This window comes from Chiloscyllium plagiosum, unplaced genomic scaffold, assembly GCF_037043375.1.
Source record: "Chiloscyllium plagiosum isolate Xiang-an unplaced genomic scaffold, Cpla_swu_hap1 HiC_scaffold_6, whole genome shotgun sequence".
In the NCBI taxonomy this organism is placed as follows: domain Eukaryota; kingdom Metazoa; phylum Chordata; class Chondrichthyes; order Orectolobiformes; family Hemiscylliidae; genus Chiloscyllium; species Chiloscyllium plagiosum.
The window spans coordinates 113723356-113741384 of record NW_028270144.1 but is presented as its reverse complement, the minus strand read 5'-3'; the positions used below and the strand labels follow the sequence as shown (position 1 = coordinate 113741384).

General features: G+C 44.9%; 1 protein-coding gene across 2 annotated transcripts in view; it reads right to left on the bottom strand.

Annotated features, from left to right (window-relative positions):
* Positions 1-9910, bottom strand: part of nipa2 (NIPA magnesium transporter 2) — a 38774-nt gene extending 28864 nt beyond the window's left edge. The window contains exon 1 of one of the 2 annotated variants that reach the window (XM_043692299.2): positions 9772-9910. The gene's annotated coding sequence lies outside the window, so the exon portion shown is untranslated. The remainder of the gene's footprint in view (positions 1-9771) is intronic. The other variant, XM_043692302.2, reaches the window with a different exon arrangement.
* Between the last annotated feature and the right edge of the window lie 8119 nt (positions 9911-18029).

Genomic DNA, 18029 nt, shown 5'->3' with positions numbered 1-18029 from the left:
TCATTGTTGCAATGCAGAAATAGCAGCAGCCAATTAGTGCTAGCTCTCTACAAACAAACAGCAAGGTAATAATGATCAGTTAATCTGTTTTTATTAATGCCAATAGAATAAATATTAGCGAAGACAGACTTCTTCAAAATAATGGTAGTGGTTCTTCTACAGCTACCTGAGAGATTGGATAGGCCCCAGTTTTAAAAGCCCATCTTGCTTTAGCTCAGTACCTTGATGAGTGTGCTAAGGCAGAAAACATCACAACATTTACAGAATACTTGGATATGCAGTTCACGCACTGTACACAAGGACCTGAGCTAGAAGCCTGGAAACTGGGATCAGGCGAGACAGCACACTTTTGACCAGCACATATACAATGGGTCAAATGCTCTCCATCTATACTACCTTGCTCTGTTCGACGGTCAACAAAGTATACATTCAAACATTAATGATGACGTAGAAAACAGACATGAGACTGTTCCCAAGTGGCCAATATCTGGGTTAAAGTTTGAAATAAATTACTCTGCATGTTTTCATTTTGAAAAGATAGGCAAAGTAACTTTATACATAAATAGTTCACAATATGGAAGCATGGCGGCACAGTGGCACAGTGGTTAGCACTGCTGCCTCACAGTGCCAGAGACCCGGGTTCAACTCCCGCTTCAGGCAACTGACTGTGTGGCGTTTGCACATTCTCCCCGTGTCTGCGTGGATTTCTTCCGGGTGCTCCGGTTTCCTCCCACAGTCCAAAGATGTGCAGGCCAGGTGAATTGGCCATGCTAAATTGTCCGTAGTGTTAGGCAAGGGGTAAATGGAGGGGTATGGGTGGGTTGCGCTTCGGTGGGTCGGTGTGGACTTGTTGGGCCGAAGGGCAACCCACCCATACCCCTTTACAACCCACATTGTAAAGTAATCTAATCTAAAGAAATGTTAAATTCCTTCACAGACAATTGGTTGAATAAACACAAGGGAACAAGTGCTCAAGTAAATTCAGGTCAAATTTAAAATATGAGGAAGTTCTCAATACAAATGCCACTCAAGCAATTTTGAAAGTTCATGCAATCACTTTAGCATCTAATTAATGCTGCAATGGGGTGATTGTACTGCATTCATGAAGCTAAGTTGAATTGAATGGTCTCTCTCATCTTTAATTATCTTGCAATCTGCAAGGAACAGCTGATCTAAATTAATTAAGTATCTTTTTCAAACCATAGCGCAGCAGCTTTGACATGTAACATTCTACAAAGGAGGAGACTTTTATTTTCATATTTGTCAAAGTACACTGACATAGTTTAATGGCAAGTCATTTTGAAATGTATATCTACTTCTTCTGCTACTTCAAATTCCATTATGGAACATCTTAAGTTACTTTCTGGAACAATTAGTCAGTACTGAGCATCAATTCTGTGCATACAAGTATACATGGAGGCATGTGGCATACACATAGTTTTCAAGGCCATTTTTGATGACACCCAAAGCAAGTTGTGCAAATGAAACTCAGGTTTCTCAAAATCCTGATTGACAGAAATCATTGCTAACTTTAATTTTTAAAATTCCTCACTGTACTTTCTGGAACCTTAGAATTTTTTTATTCAGTCGTGGGACATGGGTGTCATTAACTGACCAGCTTTTATTGCCAGTCCCCAGGTGCCCTTGAGAAGGTGGTGATGAGCTGCCTCTCGATACATTGCAATCCATGTGCTGTAGGTGGACCCACAATGCCCTTTGGGAAAGAATTCAGGATTTTGTGATATATTTCCAAATCAGGATGGACTGTGGCTTGGAGGGGGATCTTGCAGATGTGGTGTTCCCATGTGTCTGTACTCTTGTCCTTCTCGATGAAAGTGATCAGGAGTTTGGTGGGTGCTACCTAAAAATCTTCGGTGAATTTCTGCAGTGCATCTTGTAAAAAGCATCCTCAGCTTTTACGAAGTATCAGGGCAGGAGGGAATCTATACTTGTGGATATAGTGTCAATCAAGAGAGCTAATGTGTCTTGGATGGTGTCAAGTCTCGAGTGTTGTCGGAACTGCACCTACCCAAGCAAGTGGGGAGTACTCCATTTCATGTCTGCCTTGTAGATGGAGGACAGGTTTTGGGGAATTAGATGATACGTTACTCACCACAAAATTCCGAGCCTCTGATCTACTCGTGTAGCCGCTATGTTTGTATGATAAGTCCAACTGAGTTGGTCAATGGCAACACTCAGGAGGGGGAATTCAGTGATGGTAACACTACTGAATGCCAAGGGGTGGTGTTTTGATTGTCTCTTATTTGAGATGGTCATTGCCTGGCATTTGTGTGGCATCAATGTTACTTGTCACTTGTCAACCCAAGCCTGGATATGGCCCAGATCATCTTGGATTTGAAGATGGACTGCTTCAGTATCTGAAGAGTTGGAAATGGCTGTGAACATTGTGCAATCATCAGTGAACATCTCCACTTCTAACCTTATGGTGGGAAGGTCATTGACAAAATAGCTGAAGATGGTTGGGTTGAGGACACTATCCTGAGGAACTCCTGCAGAGATGCCCTGAAGCTGAGATGAAGACTTCTGACAACCAGAACCATTCCTGCATGACTCCAATCAGCAGAGAATTTATCCGCAATTCCCATTATTACCTGTTTTGCAAGGGATCGATGGCACACTCAGTCGAATGCAATCTTGATGTGAAGGGCTGTCACTGTCACTTCAACTCTAGAATTCAGTGCTTTTATCCCTGCTTGATCAAAGGCTGAAATGAGGTCAGGAGTCGAGTGGCCCTGGCAGACCCAAACTGAGCAATTTCAGCAGGTGCTGCTCGATAGCACTGTTGCTGACACCTTTCATGATTTTACTGGTGATTGAGAGTATACACATGGGGCAGTAATTGGCCAGGTTGGATGTGTCCTGTTTTTTGCGTACAGGACATACTTGGGCAATTTTTCACATTTTCAGGTAGATGCGCTCTAACAATACTGGAGGAACTTGGCCGTGGGAGCAACAAGTTCTGCAGCTCAAATCTTCTCATCCAATGCAATAATATTGCTCTCATTACACAGATGTTCTTGCAAATGCCCTGATTGGTGCAAGATGAAAAGTTTTGACAAAAATATTTATTTTTTTCAGGAATATTAAAAAAGTGTTTACTTACACCTCAAAGTCTATCTGGTCTTCAAATCCATTGAGACTCAGTTTCCGATTCACTCAGATACATTTCACAATGTTCTGATCACCATGCTGCATCACCCCACCCCACCCCCTCACCATAGAATCAAAGAGATGTACAGCACAGAAACAGACCCTTCAGTCCAACTTCTCCAAGCCGACCAGATATCCCAACGCACCCTAGTCCCACCTGCCAGCACCCAGTCCATATCCTCCAAACCCTTCCTATTCATCTACCCATCCAGGTGCCTTTTAAATGTGACAATTCTATGAGCCTCCACCACTTCATCTGGCAGTCCATTCCACACATGCACCACCCACTGCAAGAAAAAGTAGCCCCTCAGGTCTCTTTTGTATCTTTCCCCTCTCACCCTAAATCTATGTTTTCTCGTTCTGGTATTCTTTTTTTAAACACACCATTGTTACAGATTCATTCTCTATAATGGCAGGGAGAGTTGCTAGAGCTGCTCAGGAGGATTTAAACTCAAAGTTGGGGGTGGGATTCAAGGAGATGGTGAGGAAAGAGATCAGTCTAATACTGGTACAGTTGAGAAAAGAAGCGAGTCAAACAGTCAGGGCAGGCAGGGACAAAGCAGAGAACAATATAAGACTGATAAATTAAACTGCATTTATTTCAATGCAAGAGGCCTAACAGGGAAGGCAGATGAACTCAGGGCATGATTAGAAACATGGGACTAGGATATCATAGCAATTACAGAAACATGGCTCAGGGATGGACCGGACTGGCAGCTTAACGTTTCAGAATACAGGAAGGTCAGAAAGGTCAGGAAGAGGGTGTGGGGGGAAGAGAGCGAGAGAACAAGAGGAGGTGGAGTAGCATTTTTGATAAGGGATAGCATTACAGCTGTCCTGAGGGAGGATATTCCCGGATATACATCCAGGGAAGCTTTTTGGGTTTAACTGAGAAATAAGAAAGGGATGATCACTTTATTGGGATTGTATTATAGACCCCCTAATAGTCAGAGGGAAATTGAGAAACAAATTTGTAAGGAAATCTCAGTTATCTGTAAAAATAATGCGGTGGTTGTGGTAAGGGATTTTAACTTCCCAAATATAGACTGGGTCTGCTATAGGTTTAGATGGAGAGGAATTTATTAAGTGCACCCAAGAAACTTTTCCGATTCATATGTGGAAGTACCTACTAGAGAAGGTGCAAAACTACACCTCCTCTTGAGAAATAAGACAGAGCAGGTGACTGAGGTGCCAATGGGAGAGCACTTTGGGGCCAACAACCATAATTCTCTTAGGTTAAAATAGTGATCAAAAACAATAGACTGGAGCTAAAAGTTGAAGTCCTAAATTGGAGGATAGCTAATTTTGACGATATTAGGCAAGAACTTTCAAAAGTTGACTGGGTGCAGCTGTTCACAGGTAAAGGGATGGCTGGAAAATGGGAAGCCTTCAGAAATGAGATAACGTGAGTCTGGAGACAGTATATGCCTGTTAGGGTGAAAGGAAAGGCTGATAGGTGTAGGAGATGCGAGATGACTAAGGAAATTGAGGGTTTGGTTAAGAAAGAGGAAGCAAGCATATGCCAGGTATAGACAACACAGATCAAGTGAATCCTTAGAAGAGTATAAAAGTAGTAGGAATATAGCAGTAGGATTGATGAGGGCAGAGTGGTGGACATGATCAACGTGGACTTCAGCAAGGTGTTCGACAAGGTTCCCCATGGGAGACTGGTTAGCAAGGTTAGATCTCATGGAATATAGGGAAAACCAGCAATTTCCCTTAAGAGGGAAATCAGGAGGGCAAAAAGCTGACATGACATAGCTTTGACAAATAGAGTTAAAGAGAATCCAAACGTTTCTTACAAATACATTAAGGACAAAAGGGTAACTAGGGAGAGAATAGGGCCCCTCAAAGATCAACAAGGCAGCCTTTGCATGAAGCTGCAGGAGATGGGGAGATACTAAATAAGTATTTTGCATCAGTGTTTACTGTGGAAAAGAACATGGAAGATATAGAATGTAGGGAAATAGATGGTGACATCTTGAAAAATGTCCATATTACAGAGTAGGAAGTGCTGGATGTCCTGAAACGCATAAAAGTTGATGAATCCCCAGAACTCTGTGGGAAGCTAGGGAGTATTGGGCCTCTTACTGAAATACTTGTATCATTGATAGTCATAGGAGACGTGCCTGAAGACTGGTGGTTGGCTAACGGGATGCCACAATTTAAGCTGGTAAAGACAAGCCAGGGAACTATAGACTGGTGAACCTGACATTGGTGGTGGGCAAGTTGTTGGAGGGAATCCTGAGGGACAGGATGTACATGTATTTGGAAAGGCAAGGACTGATTACGGATAGTCAACATGGCTTTATGCGTGGAAAATCAGGTCTCACAAACTTAATTGAATTTTCTAAAGAAGTAACAAAAAGGATTGATGAGGGCAGAGTGGTGGACATGATCAACGTGGACTTCAGCAAGGTGTTCGACAAGGTTCCCCATGGGAGACTGGTTAGCAAGGTTAGATCTCGTGGAATATAGGGAAAACCAGCAATTTGGATACAGAACTGGCTCCAAGGGAGAAGACAGAGGGTGGTAGTGGAAGGTTGTTTTTCAGACTGGAGGCCTGTGACCAGTGGAGTGCCACAAGGATCAGTGCTGGGTCTACTACTTTCTTCATTTATATACATGACTTGGATGTGAGCATAAGAGGTCTAGTTAGTACGTTTGCAGATGACAACAAAATTGGAGGTGTCATGGACAGCGAAGAGGGTTACCTCAGATTACAATAGGATCTTGACCAGATGGGCCAACGAGCTGAGGATTGGCAGATGGATTTTCATTCAGATAAATGCGAGGTGCTGCATTTTAGGAAAGGAAACCTTAGCAGGACTTATACACTTAATGGTAAGATCCCAGGGAGTGTTGCTGAACAAAGAGACCTTGGACTGCAGGTTCATAGCTCCTTGAAAGCAGAGTCACAGGTAGATAGGATAGTGAAGGTGTTTGGTATGCTTTCCTTTATTGGTCAGAAAATTGAGTACAGGAGTTAGGAGGTCATATTGTGACTGTACAAGACATTGGTTAGGCCACTTTTGGAACAATGCGGGCAATTCTAGTCTCCTTCCTATCAGAAGCTTGAAAGGGTTCAGAAAAAATTTACAAGGATTATGCCAGAGTTCAGCTATAGAGAGAGGGTGAACAGGCTAGGGCTGTTTTCCCTGGACCATCGGAGGCTCAAGGGTGACCTTATAGAGGTTTATAAAATCATGAGGGACATGGATAGGATAAATAGACAAAGTCTTTTCCATGCGGTCGGGGAGTCAAGAACGAGAGAGAGCATAGGTTTAGGGTGAGAGGGGAAAGACATAAAAGAGACCTGGGGGCAACTTTTTCACACAGAGAGTGGTACATGTTTGGAATGAGTTGCCAGAGGGAGTGGTGGAGGCTAGGGTTTGGAGGGATATGGGCCAGGTGCTGGCAGGTGGGACTAGATTGGGTTGGGATATCTGGTCAGCATGGACGAGTTGGACTGAAAGATCTGTTTCTGTGTAGTATATCTCTATGAATCTACCAATATCCTACTGACACAAACAGGAATGCAATTTGTTTATGCAAATCACTTACTGCATCGCTTCTATACAGATATATGCGACAGGACTGTACCTTTGACAAATATTTTGTTGAAATACCACCACGACAGTACCCATGAAAATGGTGAAAACCTTCCATGAAATTTTAAAGTAAAATCTTTAAGTTCAGAAATACTGTACTTTTGAGTCATTCAAAAGTAACAACTCATTTCACAATTCTCCATGAATATAAAATTCAGCATAAAAGTGAAAATTGTCTAAAATTACCTGAAAAATACTTACCTTATGTGTTGATATTGAAGCAGTCCATGACTGCATGTAACTAGATCTAAACAATGTTTAGACTTAGTCTGTCAAGTGCAAAGACACATTTGCCACTACAGTGATAAGCAGCAATCATCAAAAATAGAGGGTCTAACCAGCTCCCTCCGACATTTAATAATATTAACATTCCTGCCTCCCCCCATAATCAAGACTGAATATTACCACTGATCAGGAACTGAAGCAGCCCAGATGTACAAGTCTATGGCTACCAGGTTCGGTTGGAGGCTGAGAATTCTTCAGTGAAAACTCAATTCAAAACCTGTCCACCATTTACAAGGTCAGAAATGTAATCTAATACTTTCCATTTGCCTGTTTAATGCAGTGTCAAAAACACTCCAGCTGCACAACACTATCCAGGAAGAAAAAGCAGCCCAATTAATCTGCATCCCCATTACAGTCTGTTCTGATATAATGCAATAGATCTGTTTTTATGCAATTTCACTTTACAAGAAAATCACACAATAGCTGTGCGACGAAGTTCGCATTCTATTAATAGCAGTCAAATTCTTCAATTGCATTAAAGCCAATTTGTGTTGAAGAAACAAATATTACAGCAGAACAGACTGTGCAACCACGAACATTCATTCGCTATATCATTGGTCCATGGCAACAGTGTATACGATGCTACTGCTTTTTACCCATCAGATGCGTATTTTATTATCAGCCCACAATCAGTCAGATTTGTACAGCACGGACACAGACCCTTCAGTCCACGGTTGGAGGATTTGAGCTGTTGGGAGAGGCTAAGTAGGCTGGGGCTGGTTTCTGTGGAATTTCGGAGACTGAGGAGTGATCTTATACAGGTTTATAAGTTCATGAGGAGCATGAATGGGATAAATAGACAAGGTCCTTTCCCTGGAGGAGAAAGTGAGGTCGATTCTCCTGTTCCCTGGATGCTGCCTGACCTGCTGCGCTTTTCCAGCAACACATGGTCCTTTCCCTGGATAGTGTGGAAGCTGGCCACTCGGCCCACCAAGTCCACACCAACCCTCGGTGGTGTGGGGGTGGGGTGAGAGATATGGTGGATGTGGGGGTGGAGGAGTGGGGGTGGGGGAGGGGGGAGGAGTGGGGGTGGGGGAGGGGGGAGGAGTGGGGGTGGGGGAGGGGGGAGGAGTGGGGGTGGGGGAGGGGGGAGGAGTGGGGGTGGGGGAGGGGGGAGGAGTGGGGGTGGGGGAGGGGGGAGGAGTGGGGGTGGGGGGAGGAGTGGAGGTGGGGGCGTGGAGGTGGGGGAGGGGGTGGGGGTGGAGGAGTGGGAGTGGGGGCGTGGAGGTGGGGGAGGAGGTGGGGGTGGGGGAGGAGTGGGTGTGGGGGAGGGGGGAGGAGTGGGGGTGGGGGAGGAGTGGGTGTGGGGGAGGGGGGAGGAGTGGGGGTGGGGGAGGGGGGGGAGTGGGGGTGGGGGGGGAGGTGTAGGGGTGGGGGTGGGGGGGGAGGTGTAGGGGTGGGGGTGGGGGGGGAGGTGTAGGGGTGGGGGTGGGGGGGGAGGTGTAGGGGTGGGGGTGGGGGGGGAGGTGTAGGGGTGGGGGTGGGGGGGGAGGTGTAGGGGTGGGGGTGGGGGGGGAGGTGTAGGGGTGGGGGTGGGGGGGGAGGTGTAGGGGTGGGGGTGGGGGGGGAGGTGTAGGGGTGGGGGTGGGGGGGGAGGAGTAGGGGTGGGGGTGGGGGGGGAGGAGTAGGGGTGGGGGTGGGGGGGGAGGAGTAGGGGTGGGGGGTGGGGGGGGAGGAGTAGGGGTGGGGGTGGGGGGGGAGGAGGTAGGGGGTGGGGGTGGGGGGGAGGAGTAGGGGTGGGGGTGGGGGGGGAGGAGTAGGGGTGGGGGGTGGGGGGGGAGGGGTAGGGGTGGGGGGGGAGGGGTAGGGGGTGGGGGTGGGGGGGGGAGGAGTGGGGGTGGGGGTGGGGGGGGGGGAGGGGGTGGGGGGAGGAGTGGGGGGTGGGGGGGGAGGAGTGGGGGTGGGGGTGGGGGGGGAGGGAGTGGGGGAGGGGTGGGGGGGAGGAGTGGGGGAGGGGGGTGGGAGGAGTGGGGGTGGGGGTGGGGGGGAGGAGTGGGGGTGGGGGGGAGGAGTGGGGGTGGGGGGGGGGGAGGAGTGGGGGGTGGGGGGGGAGGAGTGGGGGTGGGGGGGGGAGGAGTGGGGGTGGGGGGGGAGGAGTGGGGGGGGGGGGGAGGAGTGGGGGGTGGGGGGAGAGGAGGGGGGGTGGGGGAGAGGAGGGGGGGTGGGGGGGAGAGGAGGGGGGTGGGGGGTGGGGGGGAGGAGTGGGGGGTGGGGGGGGGAGGAGGAGGGGGGGGGAGGAGGGGAGGGGAGGGGGGAGGAGTGGGGTTGGGGTTGGGGGGAGGAGTGGGGTTAGGGTTGGGGGGAGGAGTGGGGTTAGGGTTGGGGGGAGGAGTGGGGTTGGGGTTAGGGTTGGGGGGGGGAGGGCAGTGGGGGTGAAGTGGTGCCTGGGCCTCTCCCTCCTCTCCCCTCACACTGAGTTACTAGTGTCCGTGGTGAATCCAGCTTCCCCGCCGGCTGACAGTCAATGTTTGCGGCTTCCAGAGAAGCTCGACGCTCACTTCTCTTCCCGTAACCGAAACGAGGCCGCTGTCTCTCTCCCGGGGAGAGAGTGAAAAACCCAGGGGCGTGGGGGAGGAGACGGTCGGAGGCGGTGCCTCCCGCCACTGACACCGGGTTAAAGCCCGACCACCCCCGGAACCTGCTGCGGGGGGGAAAGGTGACCGACTGCCGCTTCATTCACTGAGGGGAGCCGATGTTTACTCACCGTCTGTCCCCGCCGGTACCGCTCGCAGTCCCGTTCTTCATCCTCTCCCTTCCCACTCGGCTCCTTCACCGTCCTCCACTCCACAATCTCCAACTGACAACACACCCGCATCGGCCTCGGGCCGGACCCGCATCGCACTCATAGGGCCGCTCCTCCCATGGCTGCGCCACCTGCCGGCCTGGAGGCCACCTCGCCACCAGTGAGGCGCCTTGAGTCCTGAACCTGCTCAGGGACAATGACTGCAAATACTAGAAATTGTGCTGAAAGCAATAAATGCTGGAGATCACAGAGGATCAGGCAACACCCATGGAGATTGGGCATAAGTGAGGACTCCAGATGCTGGAGATCAGAGTCTAGATTAGAGTGGTGGTGGAAAAGCACAGCAGGTCAGGCAGCATCCAAAGAGCAGGAAAATCGAAGTTTCAGGCAAAAGGCCGAAACGTCGATTTTCCTGCTCCTCGGATGCTGCATGACCTGCTGTGCTTTTCCAGCACCACTCTAATCTAGACTCATGAAGATTAGGTTGAACTGGGGAGCTCTGATGAAGAGTCATCTAGACTCAAAACGTTAGCCTTCTCTCTATGCATAAAAACCAAAAGAATGGCAGATGCTGTAAATCAGAAACAAAAAGAGAAATTGCTAGAAAAGCTTCCTCTGAGGAAGGGTTGCTCGACTCTAAACGTTAATTCTGATTTGTATCCACAGATGCTGCCAGACTTGCTGAGCTTTTCCAGTAATTTCTGTTTTTATCCTGGGCTCAACAGAGTGAAGATGTTCAGGACTGAGAACTGGAGATCCAGTGCTGGAGATCCATGAGAGGAAAAAGAGAAATTTCTGGAAAAGTTCAGCAGATCTAGCAGCATCTGTGCAACCCTTTCATGCAACCCTTTCTCAGAGGAAGCTTTTCCAGCAATTTCTCTATTTTTTTCTCTCTTCATGGATCTCCAGCATTTTTTTGTTCTCAGCCCTGAACCTCCTCACTCAGTTGAGCCCAGGGTAAAAACAGAAACTACTGGAAAAGCTCAGCAGCATCTGTGGAGAGAAATCAGAGTTAATGTTTAGGGTCAAGCAACCTTTGATCAGAGGAAACTTTTCCAGCAATTTCTCTTTTTTTCTCTTGTCATGGAACTCCAGCATTTTTTGTTCTCAATACTAAACCTTCTCCCTTTGTTGAGCCCAGGGTAAGGCACGCCAAGGGAAGTTGACACTCCCTTCATCAAGCCTTTAGCAACATGCTTTTACAGCCATTGTTGTTCCAGAAACAACATTTCTAGAAAGTTGTTCATATGGAAAATTTGAGTTCCCAATTTTCACACTGCACTCCCCCAAGTCCATCAAGAGTCTGAAATTAAGAGTCTAATAATGACCATGAAACCATTGTCAATTGTCAGGAAATACTCACCTGGTTCACTAATATTCTGTAGGGCAGGAAATCTGCCATCCTTACCTGGTCTGGCCTACAAAGGACTCCAGACCCACAGCAATGTGGTTGACTCTTAATTACTCCCTGGGCAATTAGGGATGGGCAATAAATGCGAGTCCAGCCAGTGACACCCACATCCCATGAGGGAATCAAAAAACACCAACAACAATGACCAGATCATCTATTTTGCTGATGTTGATGGTAGGTTGAATATTGAGAGAGGACAATAAGTAAAACACCACCTGTTTTTCTTTGGAATACCATCTTAAATGTCCACTTGACTAACATGGTTTAAAAGCTCATCCCGAAAGACAGCACCCCCTTATTGTGGTGCTGACATGATAGCTCAGTTGAGATTACGAAAACAGGTGTTGAAAATGCACTGTAGCTCTAATAGCAAATGAAACATATTTTATTATTTCTGGTATCAGCATGTGATAGACTCGTTAGTTTCAACATTTATTTTATAATACATTTAAATTGCTGTGGCTCATTGTTGTGATGATGTCTGAGAATTTCAGATGATCCAAACATCTTCTTACAACGTGTTTTGACTTTTGACACACCATCTATCTCAATTACAATGACAGACATGATTCACTGGGATAGCATGCCAGAAAAGAAGTCTGGAGTCATTACAAAAGTTAAAGATTTTACAAGGTACACAAAAAGTGGCCAATTTACCTGACATTCAGACCCAGATTGAAAGAGAGCACAGACACTGAATAAGAATCATGATTACAAGTAATTAGATTCTATCTATAGGTTAACAGTTATAAAATGTCAGCATATTGTACAACTAATCCTTAATAAACTCTTCCTTACACATAGATAAATGGGCAAACAAATAGGGAAATAGATTATCAGGCAGAAGGGAAAAACTGGTAAGACAGTCAGTAGTCTTTGTTCCCAGGTTCTGTGATTAAGATGATTTTTTGTGACACTTCTACTGACCACCTTGTTGCTTCAATCATCTTTCTCCGGGTGCTTCTATGAGTGGTTAGAGACAAAATGTGGCTGGTTAGCTTATGAAACATTGCTGATCTATCAGTTAAAAGTCAGTTTATGGCAACGGTTACAGAGAAGAAAAACTGGGTGTCTTCAGGTTTAAAGTTAGTTTTCAACACAGAGAACAGAGAGACTGCTTCCAAGCTGGGAAAGAACTGAACACTTTGTCCTCTGTCAACAGCATGTTCTCAGTTCCAAACTGTTCAATTACCTGAGAACCAATCATACAGCTGTTGGTAGGGAACACAAGTCTTTGTAATTGATAATTGGTCACTATTCCATAGACCAATTAATTTCTTATGGCTAGCAAAAGCTGCATCTGTGCAACCTCTCTGCTCCAAATCAACTGCAATTCAACTCTTCAATTACTGCTTGTTCAAACGATTGTTTAGATGATGCCTGGCACAGGTGTCAGATTACTTGCTTTTCAAAACTTGCATTGCCCTTCCCAAAAAACAAGTTTTCCTTTTCATTCCCCAGTTTTTTAAAAATACAAAAAAGCAATATCCTCACAATAGCATTGAGTCAAAGCAAGTGGCTTATTAGAAATCTGGAAAAAGTACTAAGGCCATGGATTGGCAGCAGTTTAGAATACAGCAAATGGTAGCCACTTAAAAAGCAAGGGAAAGTTGAATGAATGCAACTCAGTGAGAAGCATATAGGTGGACTATAAAAGCTTATTTAAGTATGAGTAAGGAAAGATTAGCTTGGGCAACTATGACCCATTGCAGATACAAACAGAAATGTCTGTAGTGGAAAACAGAGAAAGAAGCCAATCAAATATTTTACATCTGTCTTCACAGAAGAAGATAAAGCAAAGCTCTGAGAAATTGTGTGCAATCAAAGGACCTATCTAAATGTGGAATTGAGGAACTGAAATAAATCAGTACAACAACATCATGATGAATAAGAATCAGAAAACCTGAAACTCTGACTATATCAAAGATATAATTTCTGCCATGATTTGGAGATGCCGCTGTTGGACAGGGGTGTACAAAGTTAAACATCACATAACACCAGGTTATAGTCCATCAGGTTTATTTGAAAGCACTAGCTTTCAGAGCACTGCTCCTTCATCGGTTGGTTGTGGAGTATAAGATCGTAAGACACAGAATTTATTGCAAATGTTTACAGTGTGATGTAACTGAAATTATATATTGAAAAAGACTTGGATTGTTTGTTAAGTCTCTCATCTTTCAGAATGAACATGTTGGTTTCAGTTCTTTCATATGTAAATCGCAGAACATTTAAAAGTTACACTCTCAAGTGAACTTTAACAATTGGTGTCATGTCGGCCCAGACAATGCATTTAAGGTGTAAGCTGTTGTGCCACAATGGTCAGACTGATTCTAATTTTAAAAATGGATTTACAGATTCTTACATGGATTCATGCAGTTTTTGAGCAAAGTAAAATGTAATTCTGCAAATACAAATTCACCCCACAAACTTGTTTGTGTGTGTGTGTGTGGGCGGGGAGGGGTGGAGGAAGTTATGAGTGTCTGTGAGTGTGTGTATGTGTGTGAGTGTAAAAGGGGTATAAGTCTGTGAGAGGGTGTGTGAGCGTATGAGAGAGGGTCTGCGTGAGTGTATGGGTCTGTAGGAGAGTGTGTGTGTCTGTAGGAGTGTGTGTGTTTGTGTCTGTCTGTGTGTGTGTATAGTGCAATGGGGTCACCTGAAGTGTGACATGAACCCAAAGGCCCGATTGAGGCCATCCCTATGGGTACCAAACTTGGCTGGGCTGACATGACACCAATTATCAAAGTTCACTTGAGAATTAACTTTTAATGTTCTGCAATTCACATATGAAAGAACTGAAACCAACATGTTCATTCTAAAAATGAGAGACTTAACAAACAATCCAGGTCTTTTTCAATACATAATTTCAGCTACATCACTCTATTAACATTTGCTACATATGTCTTACGATTTTATACTCCACAACCACCTGATGAAGGAGCAGCACTCCGAAAGATAATGCTTCTAAATAAGCCTGTTGGACTATAACCTCACGTTGTGTGATTTTTAACATAATTTCTGCCAGCTGAGCAGGAAATAAAATGAAAAGATGACTTGACATAAGTCAAAATTCTAGGCTGGTAAATCTGAATTAGCTGAACTTGCACAAGTTTGTTATGTGGCCATGCTAACTAATCAGAACAGAGTTAGGAGTGTAAATACATTTTTTTAAAATGGCACACGGACAAAAATTGAACAAAACAACACTGTGGAAATGGATTATTGGAGAGACACATTAGAGACTGAGGAGATATTGGTGGTCTGTCAGAAGCCAAAGGATTTTCAAGGGAAATAAGAAAAAACAATAAAATCTATTATTGTTACGCCTTCATGCCACATACAGGAAGAGTGTGATAACACTAGAAAGACAGTAAAGGTGATTCATGAGGACATTGCCAGGATTGGAAAAGTTCAGTTATGAGAAATGTTTGAATTGGCAGTGGTTACTTTTCCTTGATCAGAACGCTGAAAATAGAGTTACTTTGAAATCGTGATAGTCCGAGATATAATCGACAGGAAGGACTTATCTCCCTCAGCAGAGAGGTCAATAAGATGGAAGGGTTAGAATCAACTTCAGAATTAATCATTGCACAGAAGGGACTAGAACCCACTGTCTAAAAAGGTTAATAAGGGCAGAAATCCTCATTATAGTTCAGCAATGCTTAGCTATGTATGCTAAGTTCCATAATCTGTACAGATACAGACCAACAGCTGGAAAGTAGAACTAGAGCTAGATAGCTCTTTCTGAGCCAGCACAGGCATGATGGATCGAATGGTCACCTTCTGCAGTGTAAATTTGTATGATCCTGCAAGGTGCATTTATCACTTAAGAAATCAAGAAGGGCTCGAAGGTAGAAGACAGAGGATTATTGTGGATTGTTGCTTTTCAGACTTGGAGGCCTGTAACCAGTGGTGCGCCACAAGGATCGGTGCTAGCTCCACTGCTTTTTGTCAATTATAAAAATGATTTGTATGTGAACATAGGAGCTAGCGTTAGTAAGTTTGCAGATGACACCAAAATTGGAGGTGTTGCGGACAGTGAAGAAGGTTACCTCAGATTACAATGGGATCTTGATCAGACAGGTCAATAGGCCAAGGGGTGGGAGATGGAGTTTATTTTAGATAAATGAGAGGTGTTGCATTTTATATATGTAAAACAGGGCAGAACTTACACACTTACTGGTAAGGTCCCAGGGTGTGTTGCTGAACAGAGACTTTGGAGCGCAGAATCACAGTTCCTTGAAAGTAAAGTCACAGGTAGATTGGATAATGAAGAAGGTGTTTAGTATGCTTTCCTTTATTGGTCAGAGCATTGAGTATAGGAGTTGGGAGGTCATGTTGCAGCTGCACAGGACATTAGTTAGGCATTGGAATATTGTGTGGAATTCTGGTCTCCCGCCTACAGGAAGGACCTTGTGAAACTTGAAAGGGCTCAGAAGAGAGTTACAAGGATGTTGCCAGGGTTTGAGGATTTGAGCTATAGAGAGTGGCTAAATAACTGGAGCTGTTTTCCGTGACATATCGGAGGCTGAGCGGTGACCTTGTAAAGATTTATAAAATCATGAGGGCCATGGACAGGGTAAATAGACAAGGGCTTTTTCCTGGGTTGGGGGAGTCCAGAACTAGAGGGCATAGGTTTAGGGTGAAGAGGAAAAGATTTAAAAGTGACCTAAGGGGCAACTTTTTCAATCAGAGGGGAGTGCATATGTGAAATGATCTTCCAGAGGAAGTGGTGGAGGCTGGAAAACTATTGCAGCATTTAAAAGGCATCTGGATGGGAATGAATAGGAAGGGTTTAGAGTAATATGGACCAAATGCTGGCAAATGGTCGGCATGGATGAATTGAACCGAAGGATCTGTTTCTATGCTGTACATCCCTATTGCTTTATGACATTTCAAATTTCAAATTTCACTTATGAAATACAATGTTTAATAAAAGATCAACTTTTGGGGAGAAGTGAAGAATATGAAAAAGTATACAAGTAATGATTAGTAGTACAAATTATACCTCCATTATGTGCAACTTTGGGACCTGGACTTTGCCAGACCAGAGCATTTGCCATACGACAGAAGGTTAATTATATTGAATGCCCAAAACCTTAACAGTAAAAACCTCATACAGACTTGTGTCAATCACGTGCCTAATAGATGAATAATCTTTCAAATGGATACTGAAAACAGGAGTCAAGAGTGTGGTGCTGGAAAAGCACAGCAGGTCAGGCATAATTCCTGATGAAGGGCTTTTGCCTGAAACATCAATTTTCCTGCTCCTTGGATGCTGCCTGACCTGCTGTACTTTTCCAGCACCACACTCATGACTCTAATCTCCAGCATCTGCAGTCCTAACTTTTGCCTACTGAAAACAGGATTCAGGCTTCCTAACCTGGACAAAGTGTACCCGAGAATAACGTGAATAAAAATCAATGTAGAACCACAATAGGAGAACCAGAAATACTGCGGGTCTCAGACCAACAGGTTGCCAGACCAGGGAGTGCCAGTTTAGGAAGATAGACCTGCGAATAACTCGTGTCCTGCTCAAAAGAAAGCACATTTTATCAAACTTTTTGTTTTGCAATCATCAGAGGTGGGGTGGCAGAATGAAATCAAAGCAGCATGGTGAGCCAAGCTCACAGTGGGATACTGGGACAATGAGCTAAATGCTGGAATGAGGTGCAGAGCAAGCTCACTGTGGGGAGGTGAGCAGTGAATCAACATGAAAAACTGAGTGGAATTTAAGTGAATTTCAGAGGGCTCTGGCATACCTTTGGGTTTGTCCATGAATAGTGAATGAACCTTCAAGATTTCAAGAGGTAAGGGAACTCAGGCTTGGAAGTGTATATTAATCCAGTTTTACTTTTACTTTTACAAGTAAAACTGGATTAATAACATTTATGGATATAAATGATGATGTTACATGACATTAGAGCATACTTTCATCTTTTATAAGGCTGTACTTGTTGCCACCACATCTGTAGGGACACACTCACTGCTCAGACTATCTTGGAGCCTGTGATGTCACTAGCAGAGATACTGTCTCCTACATCAAAGGTGAGGACCATCCCATAACATTGAGCAATGTGAAGCTATTATAAGAACTACAGAAGCCACAAAATGTGTTATTTTTCAAATGGTCTTTGGAGTGATTATAATGTCAGTCAGCAGGACCTTATGGAATACGAGTTCCTAGACTGGGACTGTTAATCTGCTCCAATCAGGGAGACCTTGGCTAACAGATAAAAAGGGGGGTGTCAGAGATATTGACACGCTTATACCTGACTCTAAAGAGGCAGTACTAAAGTCAGGGACTAGTCATGCGTAAAGAAACAGTGACTTGGTGATGGGATACTGGCCTCTGCTGAGTTATTTCAGTGGCGACAAGAGTAAAGCATGTTCCTGAAGAAACTCACTCACAACAACAGTGTTTGAGTTGGGGTAAGCATTTCCTACATCATGCTTTTGTTCAGGAAGTTGGGCTTGTTTGACCCCGTCGTTGAGGACAGGGTCCAGTACGTGGAAAGAATTTTTTAAAAATTCTGAGCAAAGGACATTGTGGCGGAGGAAAAGCAATGAGTAATTTTCCCAACAGCCTATGGAGCTTTACCTTTGGCTATTATTATTAACCTAACTTCCTGAGGCACCAGATACTAAAACCTGCCAAGAATTGATAGATTTACATAAGGAATATTACGACCCCAAGCCTCCTCTAATTCTGATATGCTATCGTTTTTACTCCACAATTCAAGAACTGGGGAATCCATACCCGATTTTTGACTAGGTCAAGACTACTGTTAGGTTATGACTTTGGTTTAAT